Here is a 26,501-nt window from a genome sequence, read left to right as displayed (position 1 = left end):
GTGCAGCGCGATCCGTTGTCGGGGTTAGGCGGACTAGAAGGGAGCGGGAAATTCCCACTTGACGGGGATAAATCAACTAAACAACGTGAACCAGTGTCCAGGTCAGGTGGATTAGAATGGAGTGATGGCTTTTGATTACCTGAGGGGGCTGGTGCAATGGAAATTCTGAGGCTGGGTTCGATGGAGGAACGTGTACCCATTGCTATGTAATTATTTGTGAATGTAGTCATGTTGGACTGCGCTTGAGGAGTGAGGGAGTCGAACATTACTACATTCACAGATCATTACATAGCGGTGGGCAGGCATTCTCCATCAAACCCAGCCTCAGGATTTCCATCACACCAGCCCCCTCAAGTAATCAAAAGCCATCATTCCATTCTAATCGGCCTGACCTGGACACTGGTTCATGCTGCTCAGCTGATTTATCCTCATCAAGTGGGAATTTCCCCATCCCTTCTAGTCCACCTAACCCCGACAATGGATCGCGCTGCACACTTAATCTCAACTCTTCTTGCAGCACTACATTTCCGGTTGGTTCAGCGCAATCCACTGAATGTACTCCCCTCCCTTCTGATCCTCTTATGAACCCTCTGAATCCATCAACCAGCACTCCATCTTACTGTTGCCGGATCTTAACTGCTCGCCTGTCGTAGATGTAGAAAGCCATATTCACCTTTGCGGGGAAGGCGACTACAGGGAAAACCATAGCAGTGATTTTTTGAAACCTGAAAAAGATTTATACAGTAATAATTATAACTATATGATTAACAATATTAATAATTATAATATTAATAAGAATAATAATAATAATGATTATAATATTAATAATATTATTATTAATAATAATATTAGTAATACTGATAATTATAATATTAATAATAATAATAATGATATATCAATTTCTAAGAACAACAATAATAGATCCATTAATAATAACAATAATAATAATAATTTATTTCTTATTAATGATAATAATTATACTAAGATTAATAATTTATCACTTAAGTGTAACAATAAGAATAATAATCTATCAATGATTCGCAACTATAATAATTCAAAATATATTAACAAATTTGTCAAAAACAATGATTATAATAAGAATTGTAATAATCTTCCCCCTCCCTCTCGAAATAATAAAGTTATCAATCTTTCTAGTTTCTCCTTTCCCTTTTGTTTTTAAGCTTTTGGGTAGAGGTTTAAATTTTTCCCTGGCCCCTAAGAAGATCCCAATAGATGACATTATCTGTGACGTGGAATTCGGGATTAGAGGTCTACCCGATAATATTAAGGACACAATTAGACAGGATTGTGTCGTTGTCCTTAGAAAGGCAAATCCCCCTCGTAGCAACCTCAACAAGGAGGAGTTTGGTGCCCTCAGGTCCTTAAACTAGAACAAAGATATCGTTGTTCTGAAAGCGGACAAAGGAGGGGTTGTTGTCATCCTCGACAAAGAGGATTACCGCAAGAAGATGTTAGATCATCTGTATAATAGTGGGAGCTATAAAAAACTTCCCAAAAACCCTCTAAAAAATATTTCTAGGACTGTGGCTCTCGCCATCAAGTCCAGTAGCTTCGTGAGTTCCCTTTGCCATAAACTCATCAAGAGCAGTCCCATTACTCCAAGGATCTATGGGCTTCCAAATATTCATAAGGAGGGGGCTCCCCTAAGGCCCATCGTCAACACCATTGGTGGGCCTACCTACCTTCTAGCTAAATATCTTGCCTTAAAGCTTAAACCCTTAGTTGGTCGTACGGAGTCTTTCGTCAAAGACTCTGCTTCCTTTGTTAAAGAGCTCAAGAGCATAAAGCTTGACACAGAGGACATTCTTGTGAGTTTTGATGTGGTCTCCCTTTACACTTGCATCCCTATAAAGGAGGCCATGGAGGTGATCAACTGTCTCACGGATCCGGATACCACTCAGTTAGTTGAGATCTGTCTCACTTCCACTTTTTTCAGTTTTGAGGGTGACTTCCTTGAACAAACCTGTGGTGTTGCCATCGGCTCACCATTTTCCCCTGTTGTCGCTAATCTTGGAAGACTTTGAATCCAAGTCTTTGGCCTCAGCCCATCTGCTACCCAAGTTCTAGAAAATATTTGTGTACAATAATGTCATCTGGTCTCATGGCCAGAAGGAGTTGGATCTCTTCTTCAAACATCTCAATAGTCAATCCTCCGCCATTAAGTTCACCATGGAACAAGAGGTAGATGGTTGCCTCCCTTTCCTTGATATTCTTATTTCAAAGAATAGTGACGGTTCCCTCTCCCACCAAGTTTTTCGGAAGAAAACTCACACGGAGCAGTATCTGCATGCCAGTTCCCATCATTTCCCTACTCAAAAGTTGGGCATTCTCAACACCCTCGCTACTCGTGCCCTAAGGATCTCTGATGAAAAGAACTTCGATAAAGAGAAATCCCATCTCCTTAATGTCTTTGTTGAGAATGGTTATAGTAGACACTTGGGTCAGAAGGCTTTCCTAAAAGCCTACAAGAATTCGGTAGTTAAAAAAGAACCTAAAGATCATGTCCCAGGGGTCCATCTACCTTTTATCCAAGGGACCATTGATAGGATTGCTAGGATTCTTAAGAAACATAATGTTCCATCGACCTTTAGACCCCTTAACACCATTCATAATTCCCTCCGATCAGTGAAGGATCCTGTCAACCCTAAGGACATGAAGGGTGTATATATTATTCCTTGTTCTTGTGGAACCCCCTGCATTGGGGAGATTGGTCATTCTATTAATCAAAGGATTAATGAGCATGCAGCAGACCTAAAGCATGGGAGAACCAAGTCTTTTGCACTAGTGGAGAATGCGGAGAAGACTAAACATCATGTTTGTATTGAGGAGGCCCAGGTTATTGCTAAGGTTGTGCAGTTCCATCACCGAAAATTTAGAGAAGCCATTGAGATTGAAAAGAGACCAAGCAATCTCAATAGAGATGACAGTTGGAAGATTAGTAGTTGCTGGATCCCTACCCTCTCTTCCTAGTTGTTTCTTCCCCTTCCTTCCCCTCCCTCTACTATTGACTTGCTCTTTATTTCCTTTTTTATCCCATAGTGAAGCTTCTATCTAACTTGTTTTCTTTATCCATTCTTATTTGTGTTTTTGGTCCTATTTGGAGATCTCCCTCATTCTCTTTTCCTTTCGTTTATGAGATAGTCCTTTTCATGACTATCTGAATGGGTTAAAATTATCTAGTATATGATAATTAATTAATTTAAGTAATAAGTTTATGCTCATATTAGATAACTTTACTAATAAATTTATATTAATTAGTCACCCTAACCATTAGTAATAAGAATAATAATGTTATTGTAATATAATAATAATAATAATATAATAATAATTAATATTATTATTTTAGTTAATATTAAATCCATACAATTACTATTGGTTATAATCCCTAGATCTATTATTATTTGTTAACATTTTAATCATTATGATTCATTATATCCCTAGATTAATTTTAACTCTATATTGGATTAACATGTTACTTAAAATAACACTCAATTCAAACCAGAAAATATTAAAATAATATTACAGCATTCTAAACTTTATTAAAATCCAGAACATTATAAAATATAATGATATCCACCCTAAGATAACTATTTATCTAATTATATTATTATTATTAAATAATTTAAATAGTGAAAACTAGCCATTTTGTGGGTCCATTATAAGCATTTGTCAAGTCTAGTCTAATATAGCCATTTTCCACTCAAACCTAGTTGTTGGAAGATCTCCTATCCCTATTTAACATGTAGCCATGATCTAATTCTTCAACTTGTCCTGACGATGAACCACACTTGTTGGTTCGAAACGCGTCAACAAATATATCATCATGTGATTTATGCCGAAAAATTCTTTCTCATAAACTTGATATGGATCACAGAAGCCTCAATTCAACAAATGACTAAATGTTTTTAACTATTCTACATGTATGTGACATATGGAATATATTTGATAAACATAACAAATTTAATAGTATTCACCGTTAAGCTTATTATCATATATGTTATAATATATATATGTTTGGATCATGAAATAAACACTTGTGCTACGAACAAGTGTGAGTTGTTGATTGTTGTTAGCACCTATAGGTAGGTGGTGTGAACTGATAGAAGATGTAGTCTAATAAGCCAAGTGGCATAAAGGATAGGGGAAATAAATAATAGGGAAAAAGAAAAATAAATAGGTTCCTAATTTTACATGAAGTTGGTGAGGTGGCTAGCTTCAATGGGCCTATAAGTAAATGGGAAACTATAGTTAAGGTGCACTCTTGGGAACCTGGACTGTACAAAAATGCTACAAAATATTTCCTAGCAAAAATTAATTAACTAGAATGGTAAATGGGGTCTATAAGGGAGATAGTATTACTATTATAGATGTTTTGTAGCATGTAGTAAAACCTGTGACAATTATATTATACACTCAATATTAAATATGAGCCCACACATATTTGGGATATCAAGGAAATAAGGTTTCCTTGAGTGCATCTCAAAGGAAATTAGTTGGTACAGTGAGAGTTGAAAATGGAAAGTAAATTTGGAGTTCATGAAAGAAGTATTGATAGAATTGAGGATATTGCCTACCTATTAAGTATAATCTCATTTTTACCTAGATTTCAATGTATTGCCTACTTTGGTGTTTTATATAGTTGGTTACAGACTCTTAAAGATGCCCAAAAGGGATTTAATGCCTCCACATTTGTTTTACCAACCCATGCTTCTAAAGTCTCTATATCATTGTGCCAATGACATTGAGAACAATTCTTATATATAGTAGTAAATTTGTTTGTCAAAGGTGGGTCACTATTTCTAGGAATAAATTCTTGGCTCTTGTTTGCAAAATATTTTTCATAGTGAATCTAATATCAACGGGAGTTTTCTCATAAGAAAATAATATTTGGTATTGTTGATGATGATTTGCCTAATTACTAAAAATATTTGAATTCTTAACTCATATGAATGTTCAAATCAATGGAATGGTAAAACCTATTCACCATAAACATGCTGTGAAATTTTCATAATGAATATGGAATTATTATCAACTCCATATTAATTGTCATAACCATGTACATGAAATTTTTATTTTTATGTGCCAACAAATGCTTTTCTCTCTTTAGATTATAATACCATTGCATATGATATCTTGTGTATATGAAAAATGATTTTACCTATTTGTTGGATGTAATACGATGTATGTGATATGTTGGTTAGTATGTGCTAATGAGATTAAGAAAAATGTGCAATCAGAAGTCCAGAGCATATCGACATTTGACGATCGATGATCGAAGCTCCAATGCATATTGGCAATTGGTGATCGACGAATCACAAATGTTGTGATATGCGATGTTGCAATATGAAAATGTTGCGATATAAGAATAGTGTAATATGCAAAGTGCCAATAGTGTTAAAACTATCGAGAAAATGTCGATAGTATTAAAATATCGGGGAACGCTGAAACAAGTTAGGAAAGGATTTCATCACAAAGCCAAAGCTGGACGGGCCCTTTCTCTCTCCTCTGGTAGGACGCGTGTGGCAACATATGATTGGTTCCGATAAAGATACATGGCATCTAAAATCAGCATGACGAGGCAGTATGGAGGGACACATGGTAGATAATTTTGGAGTGTTGAGGGGTCCTAAGAGGAAAAACATAGGTGAAAAGTGTCACCACTCACGGGGTGCCATGTGGACTGATGACATCTTATCAAAGGTCGCATGTCAGAGGTTGAGGAATATCACAGCTCCAAAGTAAATCTTTCAATTGGAAAGTTTCGATGAGAGGAGCTCTAATATTGGGGATGACACATGGTTGTAACAGTTTAAAGAACCTCAGGCGCTAAAGAATTTAACAAAGAAAACACAACCCCCGATAGCGAATAAAATTCCTATCACCTCAAGGCTAAGCGGTAGGTCACAGTGCTCGGTCCTATGGTGAAGAAACATGGGAGGGGATAAAGCAAAAGGAGCCAAGAAAAAATCAAATTCATGTTAAGTTATGTTATAAAGGGCTTCTGATATGGAATTAACCCGATAGTCATTGGCCTAGTTATATAACAAAACGAAGGCAAAAAGAGCAAGTGCAAGGGGATAAGGAGTATTAGTGAAACAATAAGGCGGAAATTTCTTCGATAGCACCATACAGAGAATTGAAAGCATATGAGTCGGTAGTTGTTGAATCACAGGAAAAGAGGGATTGGTAGTTTTAAAGGGAAGCTCACAATTTTTGTGAAAACAACTCCAGACACTCCAGATTCAAAGGTAGAATATCAAAAATATTGAACCAATTTTCATATTTGAAGGCTAAAAATTTTCCAGCAGATTTGAAGAAGAATGAAGGAGCCATTTTGATGAATTGTTGCAAAGGGACCTGTTATGATAGCAGAAATGCTAAACTACAGTTTCAGGCCCTATTCTGCTTTCTAGGGAGGCATTTGACCAAATATTTATTTTGCTAAAATACAAGCATATTTTTCTATAGTTATTCTAGGAAAGAAAAAATATTTTTAATCTTATCATTGCATACATGAAGTTAAAAGATATTTAAAATATCTCAGTTTCTATAATTATGTGATGACTATTATTTTGCAAACTATTATGTAAAGCACTATATAAACAATTTATGAATATTGAAACAAGGTTGGATTTTATTGGAAAAACACTTATAGTCTAAATATATTTAAGAAATCTTGAATATATTCACAATGTTTAATGAGAAGTTAGCAGGAAATTCATGTGTTACTTCTCCCTGTTAGTATTTTCTCTGTTATATAATTGTCTTATTCAATTTTTGAGAATGTTATTTTATGAGATTGGATTTCATTGATGTTCCTCTCTTAAATCATCAGTCATTAATATTTGTTATTCTATTCATCTATAAACTATGTTTTCCTTGAGTGCTCTTTCTTCCAAATCTTCCAAAAAATCAAAGGACTTGTGACTTTCATGCTTTGTACAACCTGCTCATTGGAGTTGTGATATCATTTGTTTAATATTTGGACTCCATGACCAATGGTTTTGAAGATCACCTAACCAATTTATTCCTAGATCTAAATATGGCCACCTGAACTCAATTGCACAAAACCTTCTAATACAGTGACCATAGTGTAGTTGAGTTTTACGGAGAGATCGCTCTCTGGGTTGAAGGACCAACTTCAGCCTAAAATAGGTTTTGAGGTTACCTTAGGTTTTTTCCCTGCATCTAGAATTTTCCCTAAGTGATAACACTCCCTATACACACTCATCTAGTTTTCTCATTTATGGAAAAAATTGCAATCAAATAGAATGGAATCACATTTTCTCCGAGTGGATCGGTTATAGCACAACTCAATAATCTGGTAGTGGTTAAGGTTGACTTAGTCGAATCTTAAGTATAGTTACAATATCGACTCATATAGAGTCTTATCCATAATAATCACATGTTTAACCCTGTTTCCATGAATAATGGAGGCTAACATGGCATCCTCTTGAATTGTGGTGGTCAAAATTGCATATGAACTTCAATTGAAATTATTCTTGTGATGTTTGAAAGGTATCTATGTGTATAATAGTGATATAGTTTGGCTAATGAAAACAAGTTTTATCCCAAAAAAATTCCATTTAATTGCCTGAAATTGCTTCTAAAAGGTATGAAGCCCCAATTTTCTAAATTGGGACCCACCGGTAAAAATAGTCATGTGAGTTTATTCCTCCACATTTTCCACTTTAAAATCATATATATCAATGAAAAATAATTTAATGGTAAAATCCATATCACACCTCCACATTTTTCGAAGCTTTTGGTTGCCAAAATATTCTAATGAATTAGGTGAGAAAAAATTTCTTCCACCTTCACTCGGATGTACCATTTACCCTTTCCTACAAGTTATCCTTTTAGTCCAATATGCCAAAGGTCATGCTATGTATGTCTTGCAGTTGCGAACCTCTTCTAAAAAATTGTATCATCTATCAACTTTTCCTGAGCATCTAGTGCAAATATTCTGTAGAAGTTAGGAGTTATTCCTCTTCCTATTATAGAATGTAAGACTCATAGAGTTTGATATTCTTCACATACACCATTGCATAAATTTGCATGTATTGGGTTAGACTGGGTCTATAGATTTCATATCCCACCTTTTGCAATATCTCAAATGTACCATATCATAGAGAATTTATTTTCTTACAGAGACCATGTACCTACTTCTCATTTAATTGTAACCATACTTTGTCTCCCACCTTAAAGGAATTACGTGTTCTATGTTGATCATGCATGGATTTGTATTTTTCCTATGAGTTTTGTTATGTATCTCATAAATATATATAGATTTTCCTAATATTCTCAACCATTTTTTTCTTCCCTTAAGGAATCTATTGTAATATCCCCACCCATTCCTCCTTACTACCCATATGTAATATCCAACTGTGAAGTGAAAAATATCCAAAAAAAGTTTCAAATGGGGACTTGCTAGTAGAAGTGTGGACTATTATATTGTATATGCACTAGATTTTCATCGCAATTCATTGGATGTTTTTCATTGTAATCCCTCAAGAGATGCACCACATTCATGTTGAATACTTTTGTTTTCGCATATATTTATGGATGGAATGTTACAAATATCTTCATATTCTTATCCATCTTCTCCTACAATGTAGTCCAAAATGCACTAAGAAATCTTATGTCCCTCTATGCATGCCTCTTTATTTGCATCATGGATGAAAGGTTCCATGTGCATAAGAGATCCCAAAGTTGTGATCATTAGTGTGGGTGTCCTTGAAAGCATTTCATCCAACTTGTTTGTGTTTCCATTCTTATTCATGACCACTAAATAGAATTTATATATGAACTCCATTCAATTGTAATGCTTGGTTTCTTATAGCTTACTCTAGGCTTGTAGGTACTATAGTGGATAATCGTTTGTGTGGATATGATTTTCTTCTTTCCCATCAAATAAATTTTCAAATTTTTCACATCTTGCACTAGGGCATATAGCTCATTAGCATAGGTAGGGTAGTTGAGAACTATCCCATGAAATAATTTAGAAAGGTAGCATACATACCTTCCTCGTTATATCAAGACTACTCCATAACATACTCACTTGCATCTATCTCCACTTCAAATGACTATTGTAAGTTTCGTAATACCAGAAATGTTGTTTAATTTATTTTGTTCTTTAACTCCTCAAAGGCCCTTTGTAGACCCTTTCTCCACAAAAGAACTATTTCCACTTTCTGTTATGGCATGGACGAGTGCTACTACTAGTGAAAATGAGATTATGAATTTCCTCAAGTACGTTGATTTCCCAATGAAACTATTGACCTTAGCAACATTAGTAAGCATTAGACCGTTCATGATGACCTCCATATTTGTAGGATCTATCTTAATCTGTCCTCCACCTATAAAAAGGTCCTAGATGCAGTAAATATTATTGTGTAAAATCACATTTGTTGATATTTGCCAGTAGCTTGTACTTATTTAACATCTCTAGCACTTGCATCAAATGTGATGTGTCCTCCTCTCATGTAGCATTGTATTCTAGAATATAATCCACATAAAAGATAAAAAATGAATCTATAAAATGGAATAATATATCATTCATTAACCTCATTAATGTAGTTAGTGCTTTGCATATACCAAACGAAATGACTAACCACTCATAAAAGCCTTGCTTGGTTTTGAAGGTAGTGTTCCAGGTATCTTTTTCTCTGAGCCAAACCTGGTGATGTCATGACTTTAAGTCTATCTTGGTGAAGTGTTTGGCTTGTAGCAATTAATCCAATAGATCATCTCTCTTGGATAAGGGGTACCTATTCTTGAGTGTAAGTTTTTTTAATGCATTGTAATCAATACATATTCACCATGTCTCACTCTTCTATGACATAATGATGATGGATGACCCGTATGGTGAGGCACTTGGCTGAATGACACCTTGTTCCAATAGTTATTGTAACTACATCTTCATCTCACTTACTTCTATAATGGACTATCTATGCATCCTAGTGTTTTTAAATGGGGAGTGTGAGAGTATCTGGATCTTGTTCTCCACTTCCCTCTTTGTAGGAAACCCTTTAGGGTCTTAGAACGCCCTTGCCCGCCTATAAAAACTATTCCTTTTGGTTTTTTTGTAGCTTAGTATATCCATCTAGGGATGAATTTTCTGTCACTAACTATTCTACAGAGTGATTTTCTTTTAAAAATAGTAAAACATACTTCTTGTTAGAACCAATAAGATCATTGGCTTGGTTGGCACTTACCAATGAAATTTTGGACTTGCCTTTGTGCACATTCATGGTGAAAAAGTTTCCATCCTCGATAAAGACGTAGTAGTTGGCTCTCCAAATGAATATTGCATACTAAATGTACATAGAGTGGCTTAGAAACACCACTCCACATTTGTCAAGGGAGACATATAGTTCTACGTCATCAATAAAATTAGCATTGATAGAAAATCTAATTTTACACCATTTGGTTACCTTTATTTTGACATCCCATTTTACCCATCTGTATGGATATGGACTTTGATGATAACAAACTTCCAATTCCAATTTGTTGACGAGTTCTCTTGTAATGATATTCGTCTGTGATCTTAAGTCAAACAAAGCAGCATTTTTTGTTTGTTTCACCTGTACATTTATATGGAAGAGCCTACTCATTTTATTCTCTTCTAATTGCTGAAGGCCACTAAAATTCATCCACTTCCTCACCAATATACAAAAACTATTATCACCAACATTCAAGCTACTTTCAACCTAGTTGCTCGAACTGGTGGCCATGCAATTTTTGTAGGTTTTAACCCCGTACAGAAATTACCTACATACAAATTCTAAAACAAATAAAATAAACAATGCGAGAGCATAACACATAAAACACATATACACAGAGATTTTCCTCCGGATCCAAAAACCGGGACTACTAGCTTTACTTTTCATTATGTTCCTTTCAATGTTATAATACATATTTATACAGACCGAAGCATCCAATACCATGGACCGAAAACCATCCCATCCAAAAACATGTGTGAAAATCATGCACAAAACCATAGGTGGGTCTGCCCAACCTAACATAGGTTCCAAAACCAGAATTTTCCAGGGCATTGCCCCAGACCCTATAGAGTGGGGTTACCTGCACCCCTCAAACCCCCTGTGACTCCCCCTACTATGCAATCGAAACAACGAAGCGGGGGGCCTTCTAACCCCCCAGCTAACTACGTGGGCTAGTCGTGGAAAGAATATAACACAACCCAACATTCTCCCAATTGTTTTTTTTCTTTCCACAGGGGGCCACAAGAGAGCTAAGTCATTTATCCAGCCCTGCAACACCCATTGTTTCTCTACACCAAGAGAACTTATTAGAACTCACAGATTTTGTCAATGCATCTGCAGTATTCTTTGAAGTGTCCACCTTTAACAATAACACCTTTTTGCATTCTATCATATCCCTCACAAAGCGATATTGAACATTAATGTGCTTTGTCTTTGAATGATATGTAGGGTTCTTTGCCAAGAAAATTGCACTTTGGCTGTCATAGTCTATCCTTATAGCTCCCTGTACTAACCCCATACTTGAACACAATCTCTGCAACTGATCCAGGCAGATCGTCAGGAACACATACAGGACAAGGAGGACACAGGGATGCTCAAAAATCAAAGTCATCAGACTGACCTTGACCCAGGACTAGATCATAGATATCGTCATCCTGATCACAGAGGTGCAAACGGTTTGGCAAACTGAGCTCGTATGCAAAAGATAGAGCTCTTCAAAGTTTGATATAACAGGGAAAAAGTGGGGCCGACGGTTTGGTTGTTATAAAGAAACCAAAAAATTGATTGGTTAATTATATGTGTATTACATGGTCAAAGGGGTATATAGGGTATGGCTATATAAAGTTAAAACAACCAACCTCAATGAAGACCAATGTGAATCAAGAATACGCATTGATGAATGTTTTAAACCTCCGGATCCGCAGACAACTAAGTCACGTGACTTAAGGTTAATGGTTATTAAGAGTTTATGAAAAATATTGAAAAACAAACAAATAACCTTTAAGATCAACGGTTGGTGGAAGGCACATGGTCAGCGCATATGGTTTGGGGTGTAAGTTATATAAACCAAACTATTAACCAAACCCAGAAGCCTTCATGGGAATTGAGGATGGTGGGGTTTATTATTTAAAAGGGTAAAAATTATGGTTGTAATAATAACCAACTTCATTAAAAAAAAAAAAACAAAACAAAACAAAACCATGTTATTTATGGAGGGGTGAAATTTGACCACATAACCTCCACACTAAATTAACCATTTACCAACTATGCCAAACAGAGTTCTTGGTAACTCCACCAGTGAAAGTCATTGAAGAACTTAGCTTTTGCTAGCGCTAGAGGGAGAACGTCTGCATAAATTTTGAGACACGAGCTGGCACAAAAATTGAGGCAATTCAATAATTTTTTAAGGTAGGAACCATGAATTTTGCAACAGGGAAAAAATTTCAACTTCTTAGAAATTGACAAATTTTATATGGATTTTACACCTCTCGTCACCATGAACGCGATGGCACTATCCATTTTTCAATCTAATTTCTACATCTTCCAGTCATTTCAAGAATGCATGCAGAACCATCATTTCAAAAAAAACAGGCAGCGAAACCATGAACCATGAAATTCTCCCACGAAGGTAAAATTTCACTTTGTCAAAATATGGTTGAGTTTATACTTGTTTTTCATGGTTTTCCGTAGAGATCCTAATGATGAAATTAGATTTGACATCTGAGTAGTGGATTTTCAGTCCATCCCTGAAACAGAATCTTTGAGGAATCTTGAGGGAATCTAAAAGATTCCTTGAGCTCCTAATTTTCAACTTCTCATAATTCATATTTTGGACAGTTGATTCAGCACTACTTGGTGCCAAAAATCTGATGGTGTATTCATATTTGTCTTTTGCTCATTTTTTCTTTCAATTACATTTTCTAAGTGCTAGTGCAGATGTCCACATTCATGTGCAAGCAGCCATTTTCCTACGATCAATGCCTTGAGAGAAATGGTCCGAGCACCTTCAATAGTGTGACATCCACTTCTTTAGATGGCCCTTGGTTGTGAGGTATATGATGTATTCATGTACTTCTTCTTTCTGCATTATGTTGTACAGATCCATGATTGATGATTGATGCAGGATCTTGTTTATTACATGTTGTCATGATTCCTTGCTTGATTTGATGCGGAATCTTTCTATGTGATGTACTTTCTGTCATAACTCTTTATGTTATTCTTTGAGATCCCTTGTTGTATGTTGTTGGGATACTCTTGTTGTCGTCATGCATGTGTTTTGCTTTGACATCCCTTTTGTGCCATGTTGGTGTGATGCACACCATGTTTTTTTTTTTGTCGTACTGATAGAAGTCTTCTGATTGAGAGTTCTAGCTGTGGAACATCTCTTAGAGCCACTCCTGGATGAGGTCATTCTTCCTTGTATGATCGAGACATCATATCTATGTACATCATCTTTATTGACAACACATAATGCAGTGACCTACACCATCTTGACACGGGGGCTCGGAGACGTAGTCCTTCCTGGACAAACTCCATTATCAACGGCTTTTGTTCTCATGTGTTGATGATTGTTATGTTCCTCTTCTTTACAGTCTATCATTGTATTTGTTAATGTTCTTTTAAAATGCAATTTTAACACATCACAAAAGTAAAAGGTCTTAGAAAGGTCCTTCTTCACACCTGGACCTGGATCAGAAACCAAGCTGCTTCCTTGCTTGCATGAGTGGCTGCCATGTATCTACCTTTGTAGTTGATAGTTCCACTACAGATTGTTTCTTACTCATCCAATTGACTGCACCTCCAAATAGGTTAAACACATACCCACTTGTAGATCTTCTCTGATCCAAATCTCCAACCTAGTCTGCATCAACAAAGCCCCGAATATCCAACACTCTGTCCAATCCTGGTCTTCCTTGGTAGCACAAACCATAATCACTATTGCCACGCAAATACCTTAAAACCCACTTCACTATTGTCCAGTGCTCCTTCCCTGGTTTTGACATAAACCTACTCAATACTCCCACTTCATGTCGAATGTCTAGTCTAGTACAGACCATTGCATACATCAGGCTACCGATTGCACTTGCACATGGAGCATGGTACATGTCCTCTTCCTCTTCTTGTGTCATGGGACACTGTTTAGCAGATAACTTTACATCTACAGGAATAGGAACCTTCATCGATTTACTATCTTTCATATTAAACCTCTACAATATTGTCTTGACATACTTCCTCTGGTTTAACCAGAGCTTCCTCTTTGTTGAATCTCTTTTAATTTATATGCCCAAAATATAATTTATAGCACCAATATATTTCATGTCGAATTTGGAGGACAAATGGGTCTTCAAATCCTGGATAAATTCTTTGTCATTTCCAACTAGTAACATATCATCCACATACAAGACCAGATAAATAACATGGTCACCAATTAATTTAAAATACACACAATGACATGATTTGCTTCTGGTGAAGCCAAGTCCCTGTATGAGTGTATCAAATTTTGATATCACATCCTTGGGGACTGTTTTAACCCATACAGAGACTCCTTTAACTTGCATACCAGTTCTTTCTTACCCTTCACCGCAAAGCCTTCAAGTTGCTTCATGTAGATCTCCTCTTCCAGGTCCCTATGAAGAAATATTGTCTTCACACGCATCTATTCTACCTCAAAATTAAAAGCAGTAGAAACAGATAAAAGTAATATAATAGAAGTTACCTTGGCAACAAGAGAAAAAATATCACCAAAATCAATTCCTGACACCTGAGAATAACCTTTTGCTACCAACCGGGCTTTGTATTTCTCCACCTTTTCTTCTGCATTTGTCTTCTTCTTGAACACCCATTTGTTGTCAATGGGTTTCCTTCCAGCCAGCAACTCCACCAGATCCCAAGCATCATTTTTGTGCAAAGATGCCATTTCATCAACCATGGCCTCTTTCCAGAGCTTTCCATCGTCTGAATCTACTACTTCCTTTACAGTTCTGGGATCATCATTAGTAATAGATAAAGCAAAATTTGAACAAAAAGTAGATGGACTATACCTTTCTGGCTGCCTTCTTTCTCGAACTAATCTTCTCACACCCGAAGTTTGTGGCTCTTCATCTTCTGATTCCTCCTCTATTGTAGAGTCTGATTCTTCCTCCTTTGGCTCAAACTCTATCTTCTCAGGTTCCTTTTGTTGGACTTCATGTTTAATAACATATTTCACCTCTCTGAACACCATATCTAGGTTGTACACAACCTTCCTTGTTACTGGATTCCAAAGCTTATAGCCCTTTAAACCATCCTTATACCTAATAAAGATGCATTTTTCAGATTTACTATCCAACTTGTTTGTTTCTCCTTTGGAACATGTACATATGCATCAAATCCAAATACCCTCAAATGTGAATGAAAGGGTTTCTTACCAGTCCATACCTCTTATGGAGTTTTATCCTCCGACGCTGATGAAGATGATCTATTGACTAGGTAACATGCTGTCTCCACTGCCTCTACCCAGAATTCCTATCCTAACTCGGCACCACTGAGCATGTTTCTTGCCCTTTTCATCAACGTCTTGTTCATTCTTTCTGCAACTCCATTTTTTTCAGGTGTATATGGAGTAGTCTTCTGCCATGCTATACCACACTTCTTATAGAATTCTTCAAATTCCTTACTGCAAAACTCTCCACCGTTATCTGTCCTCACCACCTTTATCTTCTTCTCTGTATGGTTTTCCACCATAGCCTTGAATTCTTTAAACTTGTCAAAGACTTCAAATTTATTCTTAAGGAAATATATCCATGTATTCCTTGAGAAGTAATTTATAAATGATACATAGTACATAAACTTACCCAGTGATGGAACCTTCATAGGTCCAAACACATCACTATGCACAAGCTCTAATATATGTTTCGTCCTCTTACCACTAGAGGAGAAACTCACCCAATTCTGCTTCCCTATACATAATTTTCACATAAATCAAAATCCAAAGAGCTATTACTCATACCTTCTACCATACCTTTACCATGAAGTATTTGAAAGCCCTTCTCTCCAATATGTCAAAGCCTTTGATGACACAATATGGTCTTCTCTCTGGAGACCATTAGGTTTTCTACTCCACTTTCAGGAACCACTGAACTGTTGCACCCATCAACAACCGTGCTACCTTGCAACTTGTACAAAGTTCCAATCCGAACTCCCCGCATCAATACTAGTGCTCCCCAAACCATCTTGCAGGTATCCTTCTCGAACACTGTTTTTACACCTACATCATTCAACTTGCTTACAGAAATCATATTTATGGCCAATGCAGGAATATGCAGAACACTCAAAAGTGTTCTAACCCTTCCATCTTGCAACTTCAACTTTACTTTTCTACGAACAATGATTCTAGCTTTCCTACCATCCCCCAAGAAGGCATGACCACCATCATATTTCTCATACTTGCAGAACCACTCTCTATGGGGAGTGAAGTGAAAGGATGCACCTGAGTCAATCAACCATGCCTCATAATCTACATGTGTACTTGAAGAAGCCAAGTACATGTCCCTACCTTCATCTGAGGTGGTTTTTGCCTCTGTAGAAGGAGCATCATTAGATCCCTTTTCTTTATCAGGAGATTTAGATTTACAATCCCTTTTGTAGTGCCCTTCCTTTTCGCATTTCCAAAACACCATCTTTACAAGTTTTCCTGCAGATTTAGATCTCCCTCTAGATTTAGATCTCACACTTGATGACTTATTTTTGTTTATGTTCTGTGCCTGTCCTCGCACAGACAAGGCATCACCATTCTGGATCTCCATATTTTTCCTTCTCATCTCCTCTGTCAGCAAGGATGAGATTATTTCATCAAACTGCAAGGCAGTTGCATTGCTACCTATTGCAATAACTAGAATATCCCACGAATCTGGTAGCGATCACAACAAACTGATGCACTTATCTTGAACTGAAATTTTAATATCAACAGATGCTAACTGAATTACCACAATATTAAATGCGTTCAGATGCTCTATCACTGAGTCTCCATCTTTCATCCTCAGGCTATACATATTTTTCCGCAGGAGCAGTTTATTCACCAGAGACTTAGATTAGTACAAAGTCCCTAACTTGTCCCACAAAGCCTTCACTGTAGCTTCCCCTGATACATTTAGCAATACTGAATCTAAGACACACAATCGTATTGTGCTCTTTTCCTTCAGATCCAACTTCTTCCATTCTTCATCGAACACCCCTGTTGGTTTAGTACCTGGATCTACCGCGATCCACTGATATTTATCCACCAACAAATCCTCCATCTTGAGTTTCCACAACTCAAAACTCTAACTATTAAATTTCTCGATCTCTATCTTTCCAATACTCGCCATCTTCTTTCACCACCAAAATTGATCTCACAGATCTCCCACTGAACAGGGTCTACCACAGGCCGAGTGAAACCCCTCAACAACAAAGGCGTCCCCTTGAAGCCAAAATAGCTTTGATACCAAATGTAGGTTTTAACCCTGTAGAGAAATTACCTACATATGAATTATAAAACACATAAAATAAACAATGCAAGAGCATAACACATAAAACACATATACACAGAGATTTTCCCCTGGATCCCAAAACCAAGACTACTAGCTTGATTTTTAATTATGTTCCTTTCAATGTTATAATACATATTTATACATGCCGAAGCATCCAATACCATGGACTGAAAACCATCGCGTCCAAAACCATGGACCGAAAACCATCGCGTCCAAAAACATGTGCGAAAATCATGCACAAAACCATAGGTGGGTCTGCCCAACCTAACATAGGTTCCAAAACCAAAATTTTCCGGGGCGCTACCCCAGACCCCATAGAGTGGGGTTACCTGCACCCCTCAAACCCCCTGTGACTCCCCCCGCTATGCAATCAGCACAACGAAGGTGGGGCTTTGTCGCCCTTCTAACCCCCCGGTTAGCTACGTGGGCTAGTCGTCAAAAGAATATAACACAACCCAACAATTTTTTTAAAGAATATTTCTTTTTGTTATTCAATTTGAGACCTATTTGTAACTTCTAGCACTTGGCCTTTGTATGATCATTAATGTTATAATGGTTGCAATGGTTGATAGGATATTTGCACTAGTGTGTTTTAGTTACTATCTTTTTGTCATTTTCCCCTCTCCACTTCCTTTTCCCCTCTTTCAAAGCTTCGTAGTGCTTCTTTTGCTTTGACCAAGTTGATTGTCCTTTTTTCTAGCCTATATTCTTGAGGTATTGTCCTTGTACATAAGCTTTATCCATTAGTATGTGTTTGAACAACATCCTTTCTTTCACATATGGCTATGTAGACCCCCTAGGTACATGATGGGTAAATCTGGGTACTTTGGGGAGATAACTAGCATTATGGCCATGTTTCTAAATTTTGTGGTTTCCTTCAATACATGGTGCCCTTGCTTCTTCCTAAAGTAATGTCATCGGATCCACTAATCCTCTACATACCCAATACTTTAAAATTGTTATTTTATAAGAATTTTGAAATCCTCCCACTTAATCATAGGAGTATATGCCTCCAACCTTAAAGTCATCGTAATGATTTCCCATGAAGTTAGAGGATGGCCCTCTAATGTCAGTCAAACAAACAAAATATTAGTTTTTCCTCTATATGATGAACATGAAAATAAACTTCTAACTATAATAACTAATGATTTAACTTTATAGCATCAATCTCACCTTGATATGACTTGATGTCAAACTTTTCTTCCATCTTGAATAGACACTATTAATGGTTCATGGTACTTGAACTGGGTTGATCATTTTTGGGTTTTTCTTACATTCCTTGTATGCTTCTTTCTTATCTGTTGTTTCCCATATGATCTTACCTCCACATTATAACCTCTATCTTCTTTGAATAGATTAAGATTACTGATTAAGGCCACCATGAGGAGGCTCTGGTTATAGATTATATCTTCAACTTGTGTTTCTAGTTACAAAAAATTCTTATCTACGAGACATTGAATGTTATTAAGAGATTCATAGGCCACAGTTATGGTTGTATGACTTCGAGATTAATACATTAGGGTCCCTTGCAAATTCCTACAATATACCCAAAGAAATGTGCCATAAACTACAATGGTATTCCACTAGACAGTTCATCACAATAGATATCATAAATTTATATTAAATATACAAAATCTATACTAGGAGGGTTACTTTCCTTAGAATTCTAAATTTATTAAGTTACTATTTTTATGCATGTAATGTAGAAAATGAAAAAAAAAGAGAACAAATAAAAATACAATCACTTACAACCATAATAACATAGGATCTCACTTGGGAAACCCTTTCAGGAGAAAATTTAGTAAGAAGGCGACGCTTCTCTCCTCTCTCTTTCTCTGAATGGAAATGGGTACAAGTAGAAAGAAGTGAGACATGTTGCTCATGGGCTACTACAATGCATAAATCCTCTTTATTTTCTCTCTCCTTATCCACTCTTTTCTATTTTCTCATCTATGAAGAAAATGCATTTCAATAAAATGGAACCCCTTCTCCTCCTAGTGACCTCTTTACAACACAGTTTGATAGCCTATCAATTGTTAATTTGACTCCTTAAACTCTTAACTAGAGTTACAATATTGAATCTTCTAGATTTTTTTTCATTCCATGAATAATGGCGAATGACATGGCATCCTCTAAAATTATGGTGGTCAAAACAAAAAGGTCAACTTCCAGGTGGCATAAGTTTGTCATATGGACATTAATTAAGGCGATTTTTGCATTGTTGGTAAGGTATCTATGTGTAGAATAGGTCTAGGTGATGTTTCATTTATGAAAGAAATTTTTAATCCGAAAAACCTTATTTGATGCCTTAAACTACTTATGGGAGGGTTTAGACCCCAAATTTTCAACCACAAACATGTCGGTCAAAATAGTTCTATGAGATAATTCCTCCACCTTTTCCACCCTAAAAACATCACATGGATGACAAATAATATAATGATCCAATTTAGATTATTCTTGTTACAAATGTAGTTTCAATTCCATCATTGAATTGGGCTTAACTATCTACGTCACGATGATACTCTTACTATGCTTCTACATACTCTTCCACAAAATTTTCAATTAGATATGAGCTATTAAAATCTCTTGTTTTTCCTATTACAATGTTGGGTGTGGAGCATGATTATTTAGAGGCCTTCGTTTCAGCCAGAGGTATACCCCAGGAAGTTTGTACACTCCTCCACGTGGGGGGGTGCAGGGGGGACTTGTCCCCCCCGCGGGGGTTCGGGGGAGGAGTGAGGGGGGGGACGATCCCCTCGGGCTGGGGGGTCCGGGGGCCAGCAGTCCCCTGAAGCTAAAAACAAATGTAAAATTGCCTTGTACAAGTATAGTAATTTTAGTCAATCTGGGCCGTTCATTAGGCAAATGATCTTATGGTAGAACTTATGTTTAGTTTAGGGTTTTTTTCCTTAGAAGGCAACTCCTCTCTTTGTATGAAGGCGTTGTATTAAGGTTGTGTAATACATGTGTATTCTCCAAACGAGAAATAGAGAGGTGAGACTGTGAGAGAAAACAGAGGATATTACAGCGAATCTGTTGTAGGTTGTCTCTTCATTTTGCTGGATAATAGAAATGAAGGATTGGTTGTTCGGGGTGGATGTAGCCCAAACTCGATAAACCACGTATATCTGTGTCTCTCTGGTTTTATGCATTTTTTTTGTTTATATTTCTGCAATATTCTATGTGTTCCATTACTCTGTAATATATAATTTTCTAACAACTAGTATCAGAGCCGAAGGTCTATTTGGCTGATAAACTTGCAGGAAAGAAGGGTTCCTTGTTCGAGTGAGAGAAATGGCGGAAGATGGTAAGTTTAGGGTTGAGAAATTTAACGGCTAAAACATCTCACTGTGGAAGATGCAGATGGAAGATTATATGTATCAGAAAGATCTGTACCTACCATTGGGCAGGAAAACAAAGATCCCGACGGGTATGGCAGATGAAGAATGGAACCTTCTCAATAGAAAGGCACTCAGAACAGTACAGTTGTGCCTCGCAGCATCAGTCGCCTTCAACATTTCGAAGGAAACAACGACAAAGGGTTTGATTAAGGCGTTGGTGAAACTATATGAAAAACCCTCGGCCTCAAAAAAGGTATTTCTTATGAAACGGTTATTTAATATGAAGATGTCAGAAGGTGGATGTGTTGCAGACCATTTAAATGATTTTAATACTATTACAAGTCAGTTAAGTTTTGTAGGGGTAAACTTTGAAGATAAAGTTAGAGCTCTGTTATTCTTGTGCTCATTACCAGAAAGTTGGAATGGTTCAGTAATGGCCATTAGTAACTCTGTTTCTGGATCTAGTACTTTAAAGTTTGATGATGTTGTCGGTGATATCCTTAGCGAGGAAATGTGACAGAAAAGCTCCAGTGAGACATCGGGTAATGCTTTGAGTGCAGAGTCTAGAGGAAGGAAAATGAAAAGAGGAAAGAGCTTAGTATATCACAGTAAATCAAGGAAAGGAAGATCCAAGTCCAGATCGGGGATAGTGTACTAGAAATGTGGAAAGAAAGGACATCTAAAGAAAGAATGTAGATCTCGGAAGGGAAAAGAAGGAGATGCACGGGAAGAAAACAATCATGAAGAAAATGTGACAGGTGAGGTGTTACAATATGCTTTGATTCTTTCTTTCGAAAATATTACTGATTCCTAGGTGGTAGATTCAGGGGCCTCATTCCATGCCACACCTGATAAGAAATATTTTCATGACTATGTTCAAGGAGATTTTGGACAAGTTCGTTTGGCTGATGATAAACCCTATAAAATTGTTGGAATGGGTAAGGTTCTTGTAAAACAACAGAATGGAAACCAATGGCTACTAAAGGAGGTAACGCATGTTCCAGATCTGAAGAAAAATCTGATTTCAACAGGGCAGTTAGGCAGTGAAGGCTGTGTGACAACTTTCACAGATAAAGCTTGAAAGGTCACCAAAGGAGTCCTGGTAATAGCAAAAGGCGAAAAGGTTGGTACATTTTGTTTATGTAATGATATTTCTAACTCTGTTAATTCTTTAACTTCCAAAGGAGCAGATGTAGCATTATGGCATCATAGGCTCGGACACATGAGTGAGAATGGGATGAAGATTCTTCACTCAAGGAATTTGTTACCGGGTTTGAAGAATATTGATTTGGACTTCTGTGAGAATTGCATTTATGGAACACAGAAGAGAGTCAGATTTCTTAGAGTTGGGACAGAAAAGAAGAGCAAAAAATTAGAGCTTGTGCATATAGATGTATGGGGACCTGCTCAGGTATCATCTCTCGGTGGCTCTTGTTATTATGTTACTTTTATTAATGATGCAACTAGAAAAACTTGGATTTATTGTATTAAGAATAAATCTGATGTATTTGATACTTTCAAGAAATGGAAGGCTTTGGTTGAGATTGAGACAGGAAAGAAATTGAAGTGTCTCAGATCAGACAATGGAGGTGATTATTGCAGTAAAGAGTTTGATAGGTATTGTTCAGAGCATGGAATTCACAGGGAGAAGACAGTTCCAAGAACATCACAAGAAAATGGTGTGTCAGAAAGGATGAACATAACAATCATGGAGCATGCAAGGTGCATGAAATTGCATGCAGGATTTCCTTTACAGTTTTGGGCAGATGCTGTAGATACTACTATTTATCTAATAAATAAAGGGTCTTCAAGTTCCTTGGATGGTGGTGTTCCAGAGGAAGCATGGACAAGTGAAAAGGTAAACTACTCTTTTTTAAGTCCTTTTGGTTGTGAGGTCTTTGTCTATATTAATAAAGAAAATAGAACAAAGCTTGAGGCAAAATCAAAGAAATGTACCTTTATTGGATATGGTGTTAATGATTTTGGTTATTGCTTATATGATTATGAAAATCACAAAATCATTAGGAACAGAGATATAATATTCAATGAAAAGGTCTTATATAAGAATCAGTTGTAGGAAAAGAAACAGGAAAAATAAAACAAGGAATACACAGTTCTTGATGACATCACTGAAAAAGTAAAGGTGCCTAAAAATAATAATAATCAACAACCACAACAACAACAACCACCACAACAACAATAGGCACCCCAAACACCTGAAAGTGGTGTTAAAAGATCTACTAGGATAAGTATACCCCCTGAACGATACTCTCCTTCATTATATTATTTATTGTTGACTGATTCTGGTGAACCCGAATGTTATAAAGAAGCAATGCAAGTTGAAAGCAGAAAGAAGTGGGAGCTTGCCATGGAAGAAGAGATGGACTCCTTAATGCATAACCAGACTTGGGACTTAGTCAGGTTGCCTGCAGGAAAAACGACATTGAAGAATAAATGGGTTTACAAGCTGAAGGAAGAAGATGGAGAAAAACAAAGGTACAAAGCTAGACATGTGGTGAAAGGGTTTGCATAGAAGAAAAGTATTGATTTTGATGAAATATTTTCTCTTGTTGTCAAAATGACTTCAATCAGAACTATTTTAAGTTTAGTAGTAGTTGAAGATTTGCATCTTGAGCAGTTAGATGTAGAGACAACCTTTTTCCATGGGGATTTGGAGGAAGAGATATATATGCAACAGCCACAAGGATATGAGGTGAAAGGGAAGGAGAAACTAGTGTGCAGGTTAAAGAAGAGCTTGTATGGCTTAAAACATGCTCCAAGGTAGTGGTATCTAAAATTTGACAAGTTTATGTCTGAACAAGGTTATACTAGATGTCACTTTGATCATTGTGTTTATCTTAAAAACAAAATGATGGTAGCTATATTATATTGTTATTGTATGTAGATGACATGCTTGTTGCAGGGTTTAACATGCAGGAAATAAATGTGCTCAAAAGAAAATTGGCAAATTGATTTGCATTGAGGGTTTTGAGAGCTGCAAAACAAATACTTGGTATGAGAATAACTAGAGACAGGAAAAATCACAAATTAACATTGTCTCATAATGAGTACATACAAAAGGTGTTGAAAAGATTTAATATGCACAATGCAAAACCAGTTAGTACACTTTTTGCTAGCCATTTCAAGCTTAGTAAGGAAATGTGCCGAAAGACCCAAAAAGGCATGGATTATATGTCTAATGTTCCATATGCATCAGCAGTTGGAAGCTTAATGTATGCAATGGTCTACACAAGGCCTGATATTGCACATGCAGTGGGAGTTGTAGGCAGGTACATGAAGAATCCAGGAAAGGAACATTGGATGGCAGTGAAATGGATTCTTAGATATTTGAAAGGTACTACAAATCAAGCATTATGCTTTGGTGGTTCAAACATTTCTCTACAGGTATATGTTGATGCAGATATGGCAGGTGACACAGATAATAGGAGGAGCACTACAGAATATGTATTTACTTTAGGTGGAACAGCTGTCAGTTGGGTTTCAAAAATCTCAAGTGTTGTTGCACTTTCAACAATAGAAGAAGAGTATGTTGCTGCCACAAAGGCTAGTAAAGAAATGATTTGGTTACAAATGTTTATGGCTGAATTAGGTAAAAAGCATGATATGGGCACGTTATATAGTGATAGCCAAAGTTCCATTCATATTGCAAAGAACTTAGCATTTAATTCTAGGACTAAACGCATACAGCTCAAGTATCATTTCATACGATCAGTGTTGGAAGATGGAGAGCTGAAGCTGGAAAAGATACACACTAGCCAGAATCTTGCAGATATGCTAACAAAAGTTGTAACGAGGGAGAAACTAAGAATATGCTCAGTTTCAATTGGTCTTCAAGGATGACGATGAAGATGAGAAATAGCCAGGTCCAAAGAGGAGTCATTGTCCAACAAATGAAGTAGCAGTGGAGTTGCTACAATCATTCTCCAAGTGGGAGATTGTTGGGCGTGGAGCATGATTATTTAAAGGTCTTTGTTTCAGCCGGATGTATACCCTAGGAAGTTTGTACAGCCCTCCACGCGGGGGGGTGCAGGGGGGACTTGTCCCCCTGTGGGGGTTCGAGGGGAGCGGGCCGAAACCCCCCTGGCTGGGGAGTCCGGGGGCCAGTGGTTCCCCGGTGGGGGTTTCGAGGCTAAAAATAAATGTAAAATTGCCTTGTAAAAGTATAGTAATTTCTAGTCAATCTGGACCGTTCATTAGGCGAATGATCTGACTGTAGAACTTATGTCTAGTTTAGGGTTTTTTGCCCTAGAAGGCAACCCCTCTCTTTGTATGAGGGCATTGTATTGAGGCTGTGTAATACATGTGTATTCTCCGAGCGAGAAACAGAGAGGTGAGACCTTGAGAGAAAACAAAGGATATTACAGCAAATCTATTGTAGGTTGTGTCTCTTCATTTTGTCGGATAATAGAAAGGAAGGACTGGTTGTTCGGGGTGGACGTAGCCCAAACTGGGTGAACCATGTATATCTGTGTCTCTCTGATTTTATGCGTTTTTTGTGTTTATATTTCTGCAATATTCTATGCGTTCCATCGCTCTATAATATATAATTTTCTAGCATACAATAGCAATTTCATTAACAATTGCAGCACTCTCGTGAATGGTATTTCTTCCTCTTTCACTATGTCATTTCCAATTTGTTAAATAATAAACAAAGTTGTTGAATCGTTCTTCTTGTTAATTTTGAACTAATCATTTAGATCTTTCTTCCTCTTTCACTATGTCATTTCCAATTTGTTAATTAAGAAACAATGTTGTTGAATCATCTTTCTTGTTCATTTTAAATGGATCATTTAGATCTTATATCATAACCTCATAAGTTACTAAACTTGAAGATTCCTCAAACTCATTTAAAAAAATATTCCATAAATAATATATCCATAATTCTCATTTTAATTGTCCAAAATCAATAATCTTTATCTAAAAGTTAAAATATTGTAAAAAATAAAAAAATTTAAATAATCCATATTCATAAATCTTAAAAAAAACTTGATCACTCTAAAAATAGAGTAACAATAATAATAATAAAATAATTTTAATATAATTTTTTATTTTTTATTTTCTGGTTTCTTTTTTCTTTTTTAATCTTTGTACTGTGCAATCACTTATTTTATATTTTCTTTATACTCCAACTTCCAAAAATATCTCCAAACAAAATTTGAATGTGACCTGCATTAATAAGATTATGAATAAATGCTTTTAAATGATCACGAATTCGACGCTTTAAATTTCACCCTACGACATACTCGCTCCTTCGAGGGCGGGAGGATAATGGGTATGCAAGTGGCACAGCGAGTTTGTTTTTTTTCTCTTAACGGCAGTGGATTTACAAGTGAAAGATTAGAAGAAGCTGCTCTGATACCCATACAAGGGATAAAGGAGGAAATCACATGATAAAACAATAATAGGGTTGCATTTTTCTAAGTAGAATTCATAGATTTAGTTTTTTTAAATCAGGTGGTGATCCAACAGCTATGAGGGTTGGTCAAAATTACCGATATTTTCACTTGAAAAAACTAGATGATTAAGTAGACTCAAAACTACTCAGAATAAGTATACTAATCTCGCGTATGTTCCTGAATTTAAACTTTATCTGGTGGCGATGATAC

General features: G+C 36.5%; 1 protein-coding gene across 1 annotated transcript in view; it reads right to left on the bottom strand.

The window, feature by feature from the left end:
• The window catches only part of LOC149180729 (immune-associated nucleotide-binding protein 9-like), a 176,497-nt gene that overhangs the window by 57,107 nt on the left and 92,889 nt on the right, over positions 1–26,501 (bottom strand). The gene's annotated exons all lie outside the window — the stretch shown is intronic.

This window comes from Pinus tabuliformis, chromosome 3_2 (genome assembly GCF_031772625.1).
Source record: "Pinus tabuliformis cultivar Carrire ecotype Pingquan chromosome 3_2, CPIR1, whole genome shotgun sequence".
Classification (NCBI taxonomy): Eukaryota; Viridiplantae; Streptophyta; class Pinopsida; order Pinales; family Pinaceae; genus Pinus; species Pinus tabuliformis.
Note: the sequence above shows the minus strand (reverse complement) of the source record. Positions and strands in the feature narration are given on the sequence as shown.